Genomic DNA, 17510 nt, shown 5'->3' on the forward strand with positions numbered 1-17510 from the left:
GTTACATTCATCACTGGGATCTTGTACCATTACATGAGTATCTTGGTTCTTTTTTTTTCCCCATTCCCCTCCCCTCCCTTCACCCCCTCCACCCTTCCCTATTTGCAAAGAATTTGTTTCCATTTTTTTCCTTTTCCTATATTTTTTCTTTTCCTTTTTTTCCTTTCCCCTACCCCTCACAATTCCCCTGCTCCTTTAGACCTTTTCTTCCTGTTACACAATATCAATTATACATTTTAAAATTACAATATCAATATATAGGAGACATTACCACAGATTTTACAGAATTTAAAAGGATACAGAAAGCATATTACAAAAATCTGCTTTGAAATAAATTTGACAACTTCTAAGAAGTATCTTGGAAGACAAATTAATGAAACTAACTCTGGAGGAAATATAAAATTTGAATAGCACCTATTAAAGAAAGTATATTCCTAGCTTGAAAACCTACCTATATGACAACAGCAGGCTCATACACATTTTAACTGATAAATTATATCAAACAATCAAAGCAGAAAAAAGAAGGAACACTTCTGCCTTCATTTTAGGAACTCAACATTGTGCTAATCCTAAAACTGGATAAAGATAATAGAAGAAAAAGTATGAACATACATAGAAATTTGTTTAACAAAACAAACCATTAGAAGTCAGATCTGGTAATATGTAGAAAGTGGTTTTGTTATAGGGATGGCAGTGTTGGTTCAGCATTGGAAGATCCACCCCCCAAAGTCATCATTTAAACAGAGGAAAGGAAAAAGCCATATGATCCTCTCACTAGTTGGAGAAAAAGTACTGGACTAAACTCTACAGCTGTTCATGGTAAAAGCTATCAGGAGACTGGAAGTAGAACAGAACCTTCTCAATAGATTAAAGACATGTACTCCATACTTCTAGTGAGAACGCCTTATATGAATGGAGAAGATACAATGTTTTCTTCTTAAGGTGGGGAACAAGGGCAGATATGCTTACTCTTTATCTGTCCATTAAACTTTGAAACCTAGGCCCCACCAAAATAGTCTGGCAATAAAATGACACAATTAGGATAGGATTGGCAAGGTAGAAGCAAACCTTTATATGTAGATGAAATGATCATCTACAGAGAAAATACTAAGAAATCCCTAGGAGCCCCTAGAACTTGTACTTGAATTTAGCAGGATTAGAAAACACAAGGTATATATAAAAATTCAGGTCTGTGTATACTTGCAATAAATGAAGAATTGGATATTGAAATTTAAAAGTTATGTAGGAGTACAAAGGACCTAGAAAAGTTTAAAAAAAAAACAGTATTGGAAGACATTTAGTACCTAATTTTAAGACTTCTAAAGCTACAGTAATCAAAGCAGTGTTGGTGTAAAGAAAGACATATACATCATTGGAATAAAACAGAGAATCTAGAAATAGAACCACACATATATGGTGCACTGAGTTTTGAAAGATTATTTAACATTAGCATTTTATAGAATATAAACTCAATTCAAGAGCTGAGGAAGAGATAGTGTTTTTAGCAAATGGCACTAGAACACCTGGTATCCGTATATAAAAAATTAACCTCAACCCTTTATTTCCATACATGAAAATAACTTGAAGGGATCTATGAACCTAAACATGAAAGCCTAAAAGTATAAAACTTTAAGAAGAAATTATAAAGGAAAATGTTTATGAATTGAGGGTAGGCAAGAACTACCTGGTATAAAAAAAGATATGATGTGTAAAAGAGAAAAATTGATAAATGAGATTCCATCAAAATTTAGAACTTTAAATGACATCATTAAAATGAAAAGTAGTCCTTAAACAGACCATATTTCCAATGCATATAACCTATGAGCAGAATATATAAAGAATTCTTAAAGCTCATTAATAGATAACCCAATTAAAAGTAGACATAAGAGGTCTGTGCATGCCCTGCCAAGGTCCTGAGTTGTGTGGAAGACGGTGAATCAGCCCGCTGCAGACAGGCAGGTCTGTGCACACCCTGCTGAGGTCCCGAGTTGCACGGAAGATGCCTAATCAGCCTGTGCCCCAGCAACAGTCCATTGGCCCCCCCAACCTCTGCTACTCTGTACAGCCACCTGGTTCCACACTACAAAGACACAGAGGACACCAGACCACCAGATCACAGTACTGAGTCCTGCTGCTCCCAGCCCAGAGGTAGGGGCTTCTGAGCCGCTGTCCCACTGCTCCTAGTCCAGAGGAAGGGGCTTCCGGGCTACCATCCCTCCCAATGCTCCCAGCCCAGAGGAAAGAGCTTTTGGGCCACGTTCTGTCCCACCACTCCTGGCCCAGAGGAAAGGGCTTCCGGGCCACCATCCCTCCTGCTGCTCCCGGCCCAGAGGTAGGGGCTTCTGAGCCACCATCCCACTGCTCCTGGACCAGAGGAAGGGACTTCTCGGCTACCATCCCTCCTGCTGCTCCCAGCCCACAGGAAAGGGCTTTTGGGTCACCATCCCTACCACTGCTCCCGGCCACTGTCCCACCTCACCCAGTTCAGAGGAGGTAATCCATGCAGGTGCCAACAGCCCCTCCCAAGTTGAAATGAGAAAACACATAAATAAGTTTCAAAACCAGACTCCCAGATCACCTACAGCAACCCCAAAGGGAAATGAGATGGATCACTCTGATACTCAACCACCTGGACCCACTGAACTGGCAACAAAAGGGGATCTGGAAAAAATGAAATCAGAAATAATTTCTCAGATAACAGGAGAAATTGTGCCCCTAGTGGAAGACATGATTAAGAAATCTAGAGAGGAGCTCAGGAACATGATGGAATCCCAACATAAGAAACAAATGGAATCCATAAAACAGATGCAAATAGATTTCCAGGACATGAAAAACTCCATTGAAAGTCTACACAGCAGAATGAGCCAATGTGAGAACAGAATTTCAGGTATAGAAGATAAGATTGCAATTAGTGACCAGGAAAAGAAAAATTGCTTCAAAATTATAAGGGAACATGAGAAATGAATCTAGCAGCTGCTAGATGATGCAAAGAAGAATAACATAAGACTGATTGGAGTCGATGAAGAAACAGGAGAGAGTGCAGATGACATAAAAAATCTCTTCACAGAAATAATGGCAGAAAACTTCCCAAGCAGGGGAAAAGGGCTTGACGTACAGATAAGTGAGGCATATAGGACTCCAAATAGCCTTGATCAAAAAAAATCTACACATAGGCATATAATTTTTCAGGTTCCAGAAGCTCAACTGAAGAACAAAGTTCTACAAACAGTTAGAGAAAAGAAACAAATCACATACAAAGGAAAGCCCATCAGAATCACAGCAGACTTCTCAACACAAACCATCAAGGCAAGAAGAGCTTGAAGTGACATATTCCAAGCCCTACAAGAAAACAGCCTCCAACCCAGATTGATCTACCCTGCAAAACTGTCTTTCAAAATGGATGGAGAAATAAGATACTTTCATGACAAAGAGCACCTTAGGAACTTAGTGAATACCAACCAAACCAGCACTCCAAAGAATTTTACACAATATCCTAGGAACACACATTGAGGATCACAACCCCAGGAAGCAAAGCAGAATGAACCCATCTGGCATGATGAGAAATTAAATGTAAAGGGGGAGAACCCAACAAAAACAAAAAGTCATGGCAATGACAAATCAATACGTTTCAGTTATAACCATCAATGTTAATGGTCTCAATTAAACAGTCAAAAGAAACAGACCAGCAGAATGGGTCAAGAAGCAAAATCCAACAATATGCTGCATACAAGAAACACACTTAATTCAAAAGGAAACTCATAGACTGAAAGTTAAAGGGTGGAAAACAATACTCCATGTGACAGGAACCCGAAAAAAAAGCAGGAGTAGCTATCCTCTTTGCAGATCAAGTAGATTTCAAACCAACACTGATTAAGAGAGATGAAGAAGGACACTACATCCTTGTAAAGGGAAGAATCCAAGAGGAAGAGATGACAATCATAAATATCTATGCACCAAACACTAGTGCACCAACTATATAAAACAAATACTAATGGACATGAAAAGTCATATATGCACTAATACAATTGTAGTGGGGGACCTCAACACCCCACTGTCACAAATAGATAGATCAACTAGACAAAAAATAAGTAATGAAATACTAGAACTCAATTGAACTCTTGAACAAATGAACTTAACAGATGTTTACAGAGTCTCCCACTCCACAAAATCCGAACAAATTCTTCTCAGCTGCACATGGGTCATTCTCCAAAATAGACCACATACTCACACATAGAACATGTTTAAGTAAGTGCAAAGGAATTGAAGTTATTCCCTGTATATTACCAGACCGTAGTGCAATGAAATTGGAGATCCATAGCAAAAGAAACTCAAAAAATTTCATAAACACATGGAAACTGAACAACACACTTCTGAATAACCAGTGGGTCACAGAGGAAATTAAAGAAGAAATCAGACAGTTCCTTCAATTAAATGACAATGACAATACAACATATTGGAATCTATGGGACACAATGAAAGCAGTCTTATGAGGGAAATTCATAGCAGTGAATACTCATATTAGGAAAACAGAACGAGCCCAATTAAACAACCTGATGTTTATCCTCAAGCTTCTAGAAAAAGACGAACAGGACAACCCCAGAGCTCATACAAGGGAGGAAATTATAAAGATCAGAGGAGAAATCAATGCAATGGAGACTAAGAGAACGATACAAAAAAATCAATGAAGCCAAGAGTTGGTTCTTTGAAAGAATCAACAAAATTGACAAACCCTTAGCCAACCTTGTCAGAAAAGGGAAAGAAAAGGCCCAAATCCATGCAATTAGGAATGAAAAGGGTGAAATTACAACAGACCCAGCAGAAATCCAGAGGATCATCAATACCTACTTCCAGAACCTATACACCAATAAGATGGACAACATGGAAAAAATGGACAGATTCCTAGATACATATGAATTACCAAAGTTGAATGAAGAAGACCTAAAAATTCTGAACAACCCAATATCAACCAATGAAATTAAAAATGTAATTAAAAACTTATCAACTAAGAAAAGCCTGGGCCCTGATGGCTTCACTCCTGAATTCTACAAGACATTTAGAGAGGAACTGCTGCCACTACTGTTGAAACTCTTCAATGAAATTGAAAGGGAAGCAATACTCCCAAATTCATTCCTGGAAGCAAGCATCACCTTGATCCCCAAAGCAGAGAAAGACTCAACTGAAAAAGAGAACTATAGGCCAATCTCACTAATGAACATAGATGCAAAAATCCTTAATAAGTTACTGGCAAACAGAATGCAGAAGATCATCAAGAAGATCATACACCCTGATCAAGTGGGATTCATCCCAGGGATGCAGGGATGGTTCAATGTATGCAAATCAATCAATGTAATACACTATATCAATAGACCCAAGGACAAAAACTATATGATTATCTCCATAGACACAGAAAAAGCATTTGACAAAATCCAACATGCATTTATAATAAAAACCCTACATAAAATTGGAATAGATGGTCTCTACCTCAAACTGATAGAAGCCATCTATGAAAAACCAACAGCCAATATCATACTAAATGGTCAAAAACTGAAATCCTTCCCACTAAAATCAGGAACAAGACAAGGATGTCCAGTATCACCACTCTTGTTCAATATAGTTTTGGAAACATTAGCCACAGCAATTAGACAAGAGAAAGAAATAAAAGGAATAAAGATAGGTAATGAAGAAGTCAAATTGCCATTATTTGCAGATGACATGATACTCTATATAGAAGACCCCAAGAACTCCACCAAAAGTCTTCTAGACTTAATAACCAAATTCAGTCAAGTAGCTGGTTACAAGGTCAACACACAAAAATCAATAGCTTTCCTCTACACCAATGACAGACTCACTGAGAGAGAAATAGGGCAAATAGTTCCTTTCACAATAGCATCCAACAAACTGAAATACCTAGGAATTATCCTAATGAAAGAAATCAAAGACCTCTTCTCTGAAAACTATGGCACTCTGAAAAGAGAGATTGAAGATGATATCAGAAAATGGATGACATCCCCTGCTCCTGGGTAGGAAGGATTAATATAGTGAAAATGGCCATACTTCCAAAACTGCTATATAGATTTAATGCAATTCCAATTGAGATCCCAACTGCATACTTCATGGACCTTGAGAAAACAATCCAAAAATTCATTTGGAGCAAGAAGAGACCCAGAATATCAAAAGCAATTCTAGGTAAGAGAGACACGGCAGGGGGTATTACAGTCCCCAACCTGCAACTATACTACAAAGCTACTGTGATAAAAACAGCATGGTACTGGCAAAGAAACAGACTGGAGGATCAGTGGAACAGATTAGAAGATGCAGAAACAATGCCAGACACACTCAGCCATCTCATCTTTGACAAAGGAGCCAAACACCCTCACTGGAGGAAAGATAGCCACTTTAACAAATGGTGCTGGAAAAATTGGGCTTCAACTTGCCAAAGATTAAAACTAGACCTATATCTCTCATCATGTACTTAACTAAAATCAAAATGGTTTAAAGATCTAAATGTTAAAATAGAGACTCTGAACCAGTTGGAACAGAGGTTAGGTAGAACCCTTGAAGACATCGGTGTAGGAAAAGATTTTATGAACAAAACCTCAGTTGCCCATGAACTAGCACAAACAATCAACAAGTTGGATCTCTTCTTATTAAAAGGCTTCTGCACAGCAAGAAAAACTACCAGCAGTGTGAAGTGTCAACCCACAATGTGGGAAAAAAATCTTCACCTGCTCTTCCTCAGACAAAGGTCTACTATCTCGAATCTATAAAGAACTTAAAAAGATCAGACCTCCCAAATTTAAAGACCCAATCCGAAAATGGGCATCTGAAATGAACAGACATTTCTCAGACAAAGAAGTAGAAATAGCAAATAAATACATGAAAAAATGTTCAACATCACTGGTCATTCGAGAGATGCAAATGAAAACAACGCTGAGATTCCACTTCATTCCAGAAAGAATGGCTGCTATCATGACATCAACCAATAACAAATGCTGGCGGGGCTGTGGGGAAAGAGGAACCCTGCTGCAGTGCTGGTGGGAGTGTAGACTGGTGCAAGCACTGTGGAAATCAGTATGGAGATACCTCAAAGAACTAGGACTGGAAGTCCCATTTGACACCACTATTCCCCTGCTGGGGATCGTCCCCAAAGAATTAAATGAATCATACCACAGTGATATATGTGCACCCATGTTCATAGCAGCACAGTTTGTAATAGCTAAAACTTGGAAACAGCCCAAATGCCCATCAAGTGGAGACTGGATAAAGAAAATGTGGTTTTTTTTTTTATAAAATGGAGTACTACTCAGCCATAAAAAATGAGAAATTAGAGACATTTATAGCTAAGTGGATGCACATTGAGGCGATACACTTAAGTGAAATAAATAGGATGCACATGTATAAATACCGAATAGTTTCTCTGGTGTGAGAAACTGAAAGTGTAAATATGGACTAAATGTATAATAGATAATGTGAAATAGGAAGAAAGGGGGCAAAGGGGAAGGAAGTGGGAGGGCTAGGGGAAAGGATAGAAGGGAAAGGGATTAATATGAGAAAATGGAAAAATAGGAACAAAATCTTTGTAAATAGGGAGGACTGGAGGGGTTGAAGGGAGGGCTGGGCAAGGGTGAAAAATAATAACCAGGAGAGATTATGTAAAGGTGCAAATTTCTCATGATGAATGTCATTATATTGTATACCTAAAATGTACCAATGTTTAGAATGAATAATTGATAATGCAAAATAGGAAGAAAAGGTCGAAAGGGGTAGGGGTAGTGGGAGGGGCAGGGGAAAGGAAAGAAGGGAAAGGAAAAATGATGAGAAATGGAAAAAATGGAAATAAAGTCTTTGTAAATAGGGAAGGGTGGAGGGGGTGAAGGGAGGGCTAGGAATGGAGAAAAAATAAGAACCAAGATGCATTATGTAAAGGTACAGTTTCCAATGAGAAATGTAATTGTGTTGTATACCTAAAATGCACCAATAAAAGAATTCAATAAAAAAAAATTTAAAAAAAATGTAGACATAAGAAGCTCATAAATAGCCAGTAGAGCACAAGGAAAGGTGTACAATTTTAGAATCAGAAAAATACTAATCAGTACAATAACAAGATTGAATTATACACTCGCTAGGGAGATGAAGTTAAAAGTTTTAAAAGCCTTGTCATTACTTTTTCTTTTTGTTGGATTCTCCCCCTTTGCATTTAATTTGTCACGCCCAATGGATTCATTCTGCTGGGTTTCCTGGGGTTGTCATCCTCATTGTCTTTTCCTAGGATATTGTTTAAAATTTTTTGGAGTGCTGGTTTGATATTCATGAAGTTCCTGAGGTGCTCTTTATCATGAAAGTATCTTATTTTTCCATCCATTTTGAAAGATAGTTTTGCAGGGTACATCAATCTGGGTTGGAGGCTGTTTTCCTTTAGGGCTTGAAATACATCACTCCAAGCTCTTCTTGCCTTGAGGGTTTGCATTGAGAAGTCTGCTGTGATTCTGATGGGCTTTCCTTTGTATGTGATTTGTTTCTTTTCTCTCACTGCTTGTAGAATTTTGTTCTTCTGTTGGATTTCTGGAATCCTAACTTTTATATGCCTATGTGTAGATTTTTTTGATCAAGGCTAGCTGGAGTCCTGTATGCTTCACTTATCTGTATGTCAAGTTCTTTTCCCCTCCTTGGGAAGTTTTCTGTCATCACTTCTGTGAACAGCTTTTTTGTGTGTTGTGCACTCTCTCCTGTTTCTTCATTGACTCAGTCTTATGTTATTCTTTGTATCGTCTAGCAGATGCTGGACTGATTTCTCGTGTTCCTTTACAATTTTGAAGCAATTTTTCTTTTCCTGGTCACTAATTGCAATCTTTTCTTCTATATCTGAAATTCTATCCTCACATTGGTTCATTCTGCTGTGGAGAGTTTCAGTGGAGTTTTTAATCTCCTGGAAATCTGTTTGCATCTGTTTTATGGATTCCATTTGTTTCCTATGTTGGGATTCCATCATGTTCCTCAGATCCTCATTTTTTTAAATCTGTGTTCTCTCTAGATTTATTAATCATGTCTTGCCCCATGAGCACAATCTTTGCTGTTATCTGAGTAATTATTTCTGATTTCATTTTTCCCAGATCCTCTTTTGTTGCCAGTTCAGAGAGTCCAGGTGGTTGAGTATCAGATTGTTCCATCTCATTTCCCTTTGGGGTTGCTGTAGGTGATCCAGAAGTCTGTTTTTTAGGCTTGTTTATGTGTCTTCTCATTTCCATGGGAGGCAGGAGTGCTTCTGGTGCCCATGCGGCTCACCTTCTCTGCCCTAGGAACTTGGGATGGCAGCGGGGCTCTTGGTATTTTTTTTTCAGTGGTATTAACCCTGAAGAATTGGAGAGTTAAACATTGATAAAAATATTATTTATTTGATTTCTCAAAGAAATATTTTTGAAGTGCCTAAGAAAAATCTCTTGAAATTGTATCTGAGCATTACATTTAGTATGTCTGTAGCTTGTGGTTTGTTGTTACAGCAGTAGCATCATCTGTGTAATGCTTCCAGCATAGCTAATCCTGAATAGTTTTCCAGCATATTTCTCTATACTAACAGTGCTATCTTTTATTATGGATTAAGCAGACTTGGTTATTCAGCCCCAGAATTAGCTTATGCTCTATGTCTGATCCCTTCTCTCTCCATCTCTGCTCTTCTGGTGAGTCGCTTGCTCTCAGGCTAACCTCCCCTCTGCCCACCCCCTGTGTCATCTTAGCTCTCCATCTTAAGTGAGAGGACAGTTGGAACGTCAATGTCAGGAGGCTAAGTATAGAGAAGGGTACAAAACCCGCCCAGAGCAAGTAAATCCTAATTTCCTGTGGTGGATCTCAGGAATATGAATTTATCAAATACCCACAGGGGATTCTGAAACTAATGTTTGAAAAGTGCTGGTGGAGTTGGCTAGATGAATATTCTAGATGACCCTAGTTGTTCAAGCCCTATGGATGATGGGTACATTAGGCCAGCTTCATTACAGATTAGATAGGCTCCTTGGGGCTGGCCCACTGGTTCTGTTGAAAATCCCTTTAATTTTGCACCAAAACAAGTGTCTTACTTGCCTCAGAGTCATGCCCATTTTGAATGATGGAGTGGTGGATAAGGCTCCCCTGTCATTGCCACTTCTTAGCCATATAATCTTAGGCAAGCTGTTTATACTCTAAACTTAAGTTTCTCCCTTAGGAAAACTTCAATGATAATCACATCAACTCTACAGAATTTGCTTTCAGAGATTGTTATGGTTTATATCTAGATGTCCCCCAAGAGCCTCAGTCCCTTATAGGTGGAACTTTTGGAAGAGAATTGGACCATGTGATTGCTATCACTGCCTTGTTCTTAGGAGGTAGGGCCTGCGGGTCATTGGAGGTGTGACCTGTTTATGTATATCACCCTCTCTGGCTCCTCTCTTCTCTCTCTCTGCTTCTTCTCCACCATGAGGTGAGCATCTTTCCTCAGCCCAGACCCTTCTGTCATACACCTTTTGTATTTAAGCCTGCTGAACCTCTGAACTACAAGCTAAAATAAAGTTCTTCTTCTTTAAGGTGCAAATGCCAGGTATCTTGTCTAAGGGACAAGGAAAGTGACTATACAGGCATAAATGGGATAATCCACATGGAAGGCTGAGAGCAGTGCTTGTCACCTGGCACAGTCATCATTGGGTATTACATTTCTTTTCTAGGGATCATTATTTTCTCTCCATGAGAAAGGTTGGTCCTCAAGTGAGAAATCCATGTGTTTCCAGGAGGGCCCATACATAACGGAGGGATGTTCAATTTTAATGGCTGTGGATTGGGTATTGTTTGGAAGAGTTAGTCAGCCCTTGGAGGCAACGGTTATTCCAATGCCAATTAAAAGAATAGCTCCCGAGGCAGCAGACCAACCCCAATGGCCTGAGATTGGTTCTGCATTACCCAGTATCTTTCTTCAGAATACTTGATTGATATTGTCAACTCAACAACCACGTATCTTGAGGAAGATGTCTTGTTAAAATGAAATCCACTAAAACAAGGGCTTTTCACAAACATGGTAAAACATAAAATGCTAAGCACTTTAAAGGAGGAAAACAAAATCAAAGGAAATTTATTTGAGAGTGTAAGAGCAGTGAGAGAAAAGTAAAGTATTTCAATCTGGTCTGTCTCTTATTCTACTGTCACAGGTAGAAGGGTAAGTGGAAAATTACAGGTAATTCCAGAGGCATGGAGAAAGAAGCATGGATACCTTATTTCATTTTATTAATGATAGACACTATAGAGTGATCCTTTACTTCATATTCCCACAGACTGTCCTCGGAGTCTGTACTTGGTTTTCCTAATTCAGGGGACCCTTCCAAATGAGCCTCTCTTTCCCCAGTCTCATAGCACATATGCTCACTGGAGATATTCCTAAATGCTCTTTGCCTAAATCACTCCCCTACTGTGGAATCTTCAGTGATTCCTTAATACCAAAGAGTGGAAATAATGACCACTTGACATGCCCCCTTCATAAACTACTTCCCTTCCAGGCTTCTATCAACCCTGGCATGAACCTTGTGCCCTAGACAGATGATCTTTCTTCCCTTAACAGCATACTCTCTGCATTCTGAGCTCTCTTTGTCCATGTCACCCCTCTTCCTGGCTTCCTTCCCTGTCCCTGCCTTTTTTCTGTAATATCTTTTATCTCAAGTGAACTCCAACATGAATTACTATTTTTATCTCTATTGAATTCCTTTAGAAGAGGAAGAGGGGTTCAGGGTTCTTTGCATTCCTAGCAGCTATTATCCTAGATGCTCAATAAACATTTGATGGTGATGATAATAATTTGACTAGAAATTGCAATGATTCTCAAGGCTCTTGTTATGATTAGATTCTGAATTAATTTCAGGTCTATTATAGTAATGCATGAAACCAAAATTGCTCCTTATTTTGGAAAGCATATTTGTGACCAGGAAGAATAATTCCCAAGGAAATTCTATGTAACTCCCTTCCTTTTCCTATTTCTAATTAGTTCCATCAACAGAATTTGGAATAAATGTGGTTTCAGGAACCTACCAAGTTACTGCTTACTACTGTAAGCTTTCAGCAGATGATTAATCACTGGTTGTATTTTAAAAATTCTCCCATGAATTCCAAAGTCTTTCTTTCCCTCACCTGCAGAATGATTAAGTTTAACGCACCACTCTGCTCCACTGCTCCCCGATTCTCAAGGATAAATGTAAGAAAGGAACTGGCAGGGACTGATTCCTCTAAGTCATCAAAGGCGTGTTATTAAAAGTTAATGTGTTTCCTTCACCAAGTTTGGGACTAATGTAGCAATAAATTGGATGAAGATGGCTCTGACTGTCTACATAATGAGAAACTAGCTAATGTGGAACTAGAGTAATTTTTGTGTTTCTAATTTGGAAGGGTAGAAGTGAAGTAGTGTTCAATGTCAGTTTCCAAAGCACCCACAGCAGCATATACATCCAGGAGAAGAGGAATTGTTGACTTCTTATTAAGCTGTTCCAAGCTAATGCTCTTTTGCTTACAATCTGTCATGGTCTAGATCTAGAATGTCCCCACCAAGAAGGCTCACGTGGTCAGAGACAGGGCTTTTGCAAGATGACTGGATCATAGGGCACTAGACTTATCAGTGGATTAATCACTGAAGAGTTCAGAGTGAATGTGTTGTTAAGAGGTGAGGTCTGCTCAGAAGTGGGGGTGTGACCTACAAGGGTCTATCTCCTTTCCCAGAGCCTCTTTTTTTCTCTCTGGTTTTTTCTCTCATGGGTTGAGCACCTTTTCCTCCGCCTCACCCCTCTGCCATCTTATTTCTGTCCTGGAGCTTGCTGACCATGGACTAAATCATCAGGCAAAATAAACCTCTCCTCCTTTAAGCTGTGGGTGTTGGTTACTGTACCCACTGACTGATGGGAAAATGACTAATACACAGGCTCACTGCTGTGTCTTGGTTTTGAAGCCTGCATGGTCAGATGAAAGATGATATTCCTGCCTATGGAGATTGGTAGTGAAAGGAGAGATTGCTCATGGTTCCAGCAGAAAGAGGGTGGGGGAAACATAGGTTTTAGGCCAAGGTTTCAATCTCAGCCCGTAACTCTAAATTTCATTAATTGCTCAACTACTTGGCGTCACTTTCCTCTTTTGGGAGCTGATAACAGCACCTGATCCATAGAATCATAAAGATTAAATAAACCTGTAGTTAGAAGATACTTAAGAGTACTCAATGAATAGTATACTTATAAAAGGGCAACTAGTTTTACTCTTACTATGGAAAAGTTTTAGTTAACTTCACTCCTGAGTTGGAGAAAATTGAATTCAAACTTTTTCCTGGATTTTCTTCTTCCCCTTCATCTTTTTTTTTTTCCTATTTGTTTTTCCCTCTTCTGTTTTGTCTCTTCTTCAAGCCTTTCTGACTTTATTGGGCTCTTAGAGCAATAGGAAACATTGCAATTTTCTGTCATCAAACGTAAACAATAAATCAATAACTAGTGATTGTGTTGTAGATATAATGGAGTGGGCTAAAAGTTCACTGCAAGAGACTTAGGGCAACCTTTACAAAAAAGACAGAAAATGGACTGCTTTCTGGCCCTCAAACTGCTCCTTTGTAAAGTGACAGGTTGAAGTAGATGTCATGTGACAGGGCTTCTGAGCTGGGAGTGATCAGATGTCATGCTACCTTGTATTGAGCTGGCTCTGACTTTCTGTATAAACAAGAAACTATGAGTAGTCTGGGCTTCAACAAAGGATGGGAAAGGCAAGGCTCATTCCTAGGAAATTTCAAGTGAGGGTGAGTTTTAATCTACAAAGGAACAGGTGTTACTGGGGCCAGCTGTGACCAGTAATCAGTAGAAAGCACTCTGGAAAACATGCTGCCAGTCAGCTAGCCAGCTGGCTGCTCATCTAAGGTCTGAAGAACCTGGTTCTCACAGTGGTGGACAAATCAATGTGGTGAGCCAGGTAGGGGAGGAGCTAAGCAAGAACAGGGTATTGCTTAGGTTAGGAGTCCTGGGTGGTTGATATGCTTATAAAGGAAGCAATTGAGTCAAGCCAGATGTTGGCTAAGAGCTGAATGATCTCAGAGATCTTCTGAGAAAGGTGGTCTGGTAGGAAGAAAATGCGTTATCTTTCAGACCTCAGGGAAGGTTTACATCTTGGGTCTCCTGCTTACTAACTCTGCAAATGGGAAGCTGTTTTTCTGCCTTTGGCCTTAGTTTCCTGATTTGTAAGATGGAAACTTGAGTACCAGCCTCTCTGTCTCGAGGATTAGTGACAGTGAATGCAAGGCAATGTGCTCAGCAAGTGGAAGGACTATTAGTAACACACTCACTATCTTCAGGTAAGAAAACCAGTGCTAAAGCAGCTAGATGATTCAGCAATTAGTTTGTCTGGGAGCTCCATTAGTGCTTCTTCCACTGCAGTATGCACCACATGCCAGTTCTAGAATTTGGGAAAAAGCTGAATCTGTTTTTTTACTTCTGGGCAGGGCCCAAGACTGCAACTCTGGCTAAGCTTCTAAGATGAGGTCCATGTAGCTAGTTTGTGGACCAAATTTTGAGTAGCAAGAACCTACACAATACAGTTTGTTAGACTGTGGTGAAAGTAAATGAATTAGTCTAGATAAAGTGCTTAGCATAAAGCCTGACTCATGGTATGCCTCCAGTAAACTGTAGCTAGGACATTATTGTAATATTCTGATTTCCAGGCCTGTGCTCTGTCTATTACATCCCCTGAAGAGCCATAAAAAAGATTAGATTGTCAGCTTTTCAGGGAGACAAGAGTCTTTTCACTTGTTTATAGAGCTGCATCCCTGTAAGTCTTAGCAAGAAGGGGCAGAAGATGTGCTAAAACACAAGGAAATTTGTAGAGACCCTCACAGTTAGGCGCCCCAGGCTGCTTCTAGTTTTAGTTACCTGGGGCACGTTATCTGGGTCAATCTTTAGCAGCTCCAGCTGCCAGGGGCCAAGCCAGGTATGGAGCATCCAACTTTGTGGGAAAAACCTGTGCTGGATGTGGCCCCAGAGAGGCCAAGAAAGAGGGAGACCAGCCAAAAGGACAGCTCTTCTTGCTAGTGCTCCTGTGGGCAAGTTTGTAGTCCAGAAAAATACAGGCTGTTCTTTGTGGGGCCAGAAAGCATACATCTTCAAATTTTATGAGGACATTCTGGCACTTACAATGATATTAAAAACTTAATGCTTGTGCCTTGCTCAGCTAATAATATTCTTTTGGAAATAGAACTGGATACCAGCTCCTGCTTCTCAGGCATCTGATTGTCTGGGTCCCTGTTTAAGCCCTCCTTGCCCTCAGTTGACCCTGGGTGCTGAGAGCAGACACTTATTTAATATCCCTTCACCATATGATCAACACTGTCTCCACTTTCTGGGGGGTGTCAGAACTCTAGGAAGTTATTTTCAAAGGTAAATTATGGGAATAATTTCCTGTCACCAATTTTCTACCCCAATGTCTTATATAGTTCTTGATCTACTATTGTAGCTTCCCAGTAGATTCACAGCAGGAATTGGAAAAAATTTTATATGTATTTCACATTTATAAGACCAGGTGTCAGGAATATCTACGACATAAGTATGACGAAGGCTTGTTGTTTTTGAAAGTATTTGATGAACTTTTAGGCAATGGCATTGATTATATGAAAATAGATGGATTCCTGTCTCAAATTTAAGTAAAAAACTGAAGTCAGTGAAACTCAGGTTGTGTCTTGATGTATATCAGGCTTAGGAGCTAGGTTCTTTTACTTTTATCTATGTTTCTCAAAGAGTGGTCAGAGGATACCCTAAGTCAGAATCATCTGGTTTGTAAGAAATACATCACTCAGCACCATCCAGGCCATCTGCACCAAGGCTTTGGAAGCAGAGATCTCCAATTTTGCTTTTTAAAACAAACCCTGCCTGATTTTAGAGCACTGATTTGAATATGAGCAGTAATTGGGATGGTTAGGTGGAGACAAGTATAAGTGGGTGTCTGGCTTTAATTTATATCTTGGGGGTTTGTGTAAAATTTCAGTTACAAAAGATGTTTCTATGACTAAAAAGAGAATTAGAAAATCTTTGGTTTAGTGGATAGAGAAGGATTTTCTGCAGTTTAATTCCTAAAGTTCTTTGGTGTGTGACCTTAGGCCAGGAGTTGGCAAATGATGGCTGGCTGGCAAGGGTCAGTCCACCTGTTTTTGTAAATAAACTTTTATTACAACATAGTGCCGCTCACTCCTTTGCTATTGTCTATGGCTACTTTCTGCTCTAATGGCAAAGGTGAATACTCATGACAGAGGCTGTATGGCCTGCCAAGCCTTAAATGTTTATTCTCTGGTCTTTAAGAAAGGCTATTCATCCCCTTACTTAGGTGAATTAAAATATCTCTGCCTCATGTTTTTCATGGATAATATGGAATTAATAGCACCTACTTTGTATGGTTGTTACAATATTTAAATGATGTAATTAATGGACATTTCCTAGTATGGCCTCTACGGATAATACCTACTAATATTTATTGGGTGCTTGGGATATATGAAGTAGCAATTTAAACATGTTTCATGGATTTTCTTATTTGTTCTTTATAACAACACTGTGAAGTCTTATTTTCTTATTTTTCAGGTGAGAAAATGGAGGCAGGAAGATGGTAAGTAATTTTACCGAGATTATACATACTCCAATTGGTTGAGTCAGGATTTGATAGTAGGGGCTGTATTCTTTTTTGCTATGCAGGATTTCTTCAAGCAAAGTTAGTTTCCTGTCTTTCTTCCTCCTCTTCCTAAAGCTAGCACTGCCTATACTTCTGCTCACAAATTTTAAAATAAGCTCCTGAACACGTGAGGAATCTGAGAAAGGGGCTGAAGAGCCTACCCAATGCAATTTTAAAGTTGTGGAATGCAAGACCCTATGTCCAAGGGCCATAATTGGATATACGCATATGCCTTAGTTACTTTCTTGTGACTGAGACACAAGGCCTGACATCCACGACTTAGAGGAGGAAAGGTTTATTTTGGGTCACAGTTTGCAGAGGTTACAGTCCATAGTGGGCTGGCTCCAAGGCAGGGCGGCATAGTAAAGGGGCAGGGCAGAGGAGGCTCACTTATTACACTGTGGCAGGAAGCAGAGAGCTCGAGGGGGGAGGAAGGGAGATAAACCCACCTGACCACGCCCCCAGTGACCCACCTCCTCCAACCAGGCTTCACTTCCCAGCTCACATTTAGCCAAGAACTCAAATTCATCAGTGGACTAATCCACTGATAACTCACACACCCTTTACGATCTAGTCACCTCCCAAAAGCCTCACCTGTGAGTGCCTGAGACTTTGAGGGAACATCCAGATGTAAACTATAACAGCATAATAGATAGCAGACTCAGGGAAGCCCTCACTCCCTGGTCTGCTAACAATGAGTGGCTGACTAGTTTCTCTTGGTGCAGAAGAGCATGAATAGTTCTTTGGGGGTTTGAGTGAGAACTAAACACCTTAGTCTTCACTGGCCTCAATGTTTATAACTTCTTCAAATATATGTATAGGCATTGGAC

General features: G+C 39.6%; 1 long non-coding RNA gene across 2 annotated transcripts in view; it reads left to right on the forward strand.

The window, feature by feature from the left end:
- The window catches only part of LOC147825616 (uncharacterized), a 66558-nt gene that overhangs the window by 32769 nt on the left and 16279 nt on the right, over window positions 1–17510 (forward strand). For both annotated transcript variants that reach the window (XR_015440337.1, XR_015440336.1), the window contains exon 4: window positions 16593–16617. This is a non-coding gene — a long non-coding RNA (uncharacterized LOC147825616). The remainder of the gene's footprint in view (window positions 1–16592; window positions 16618–17510) is intronic.

The sequence above is a fragment of the Heterocephalus glaber genome, unplaced genomic scaffold (genome assembly GCF_053883595.1).
Source record: "Heterocephalus glaber isolate CG9 unplaced genomic scaffold, H.glaber_assembly_v1.0 deba00001497, whole genome shotgun sequence".
NCBI lineage: Eukaryota > Metazoa > Chordata > Mammalia > Rodentia > Bathyergidae > Heterocephalus > Heterocephalus glaber.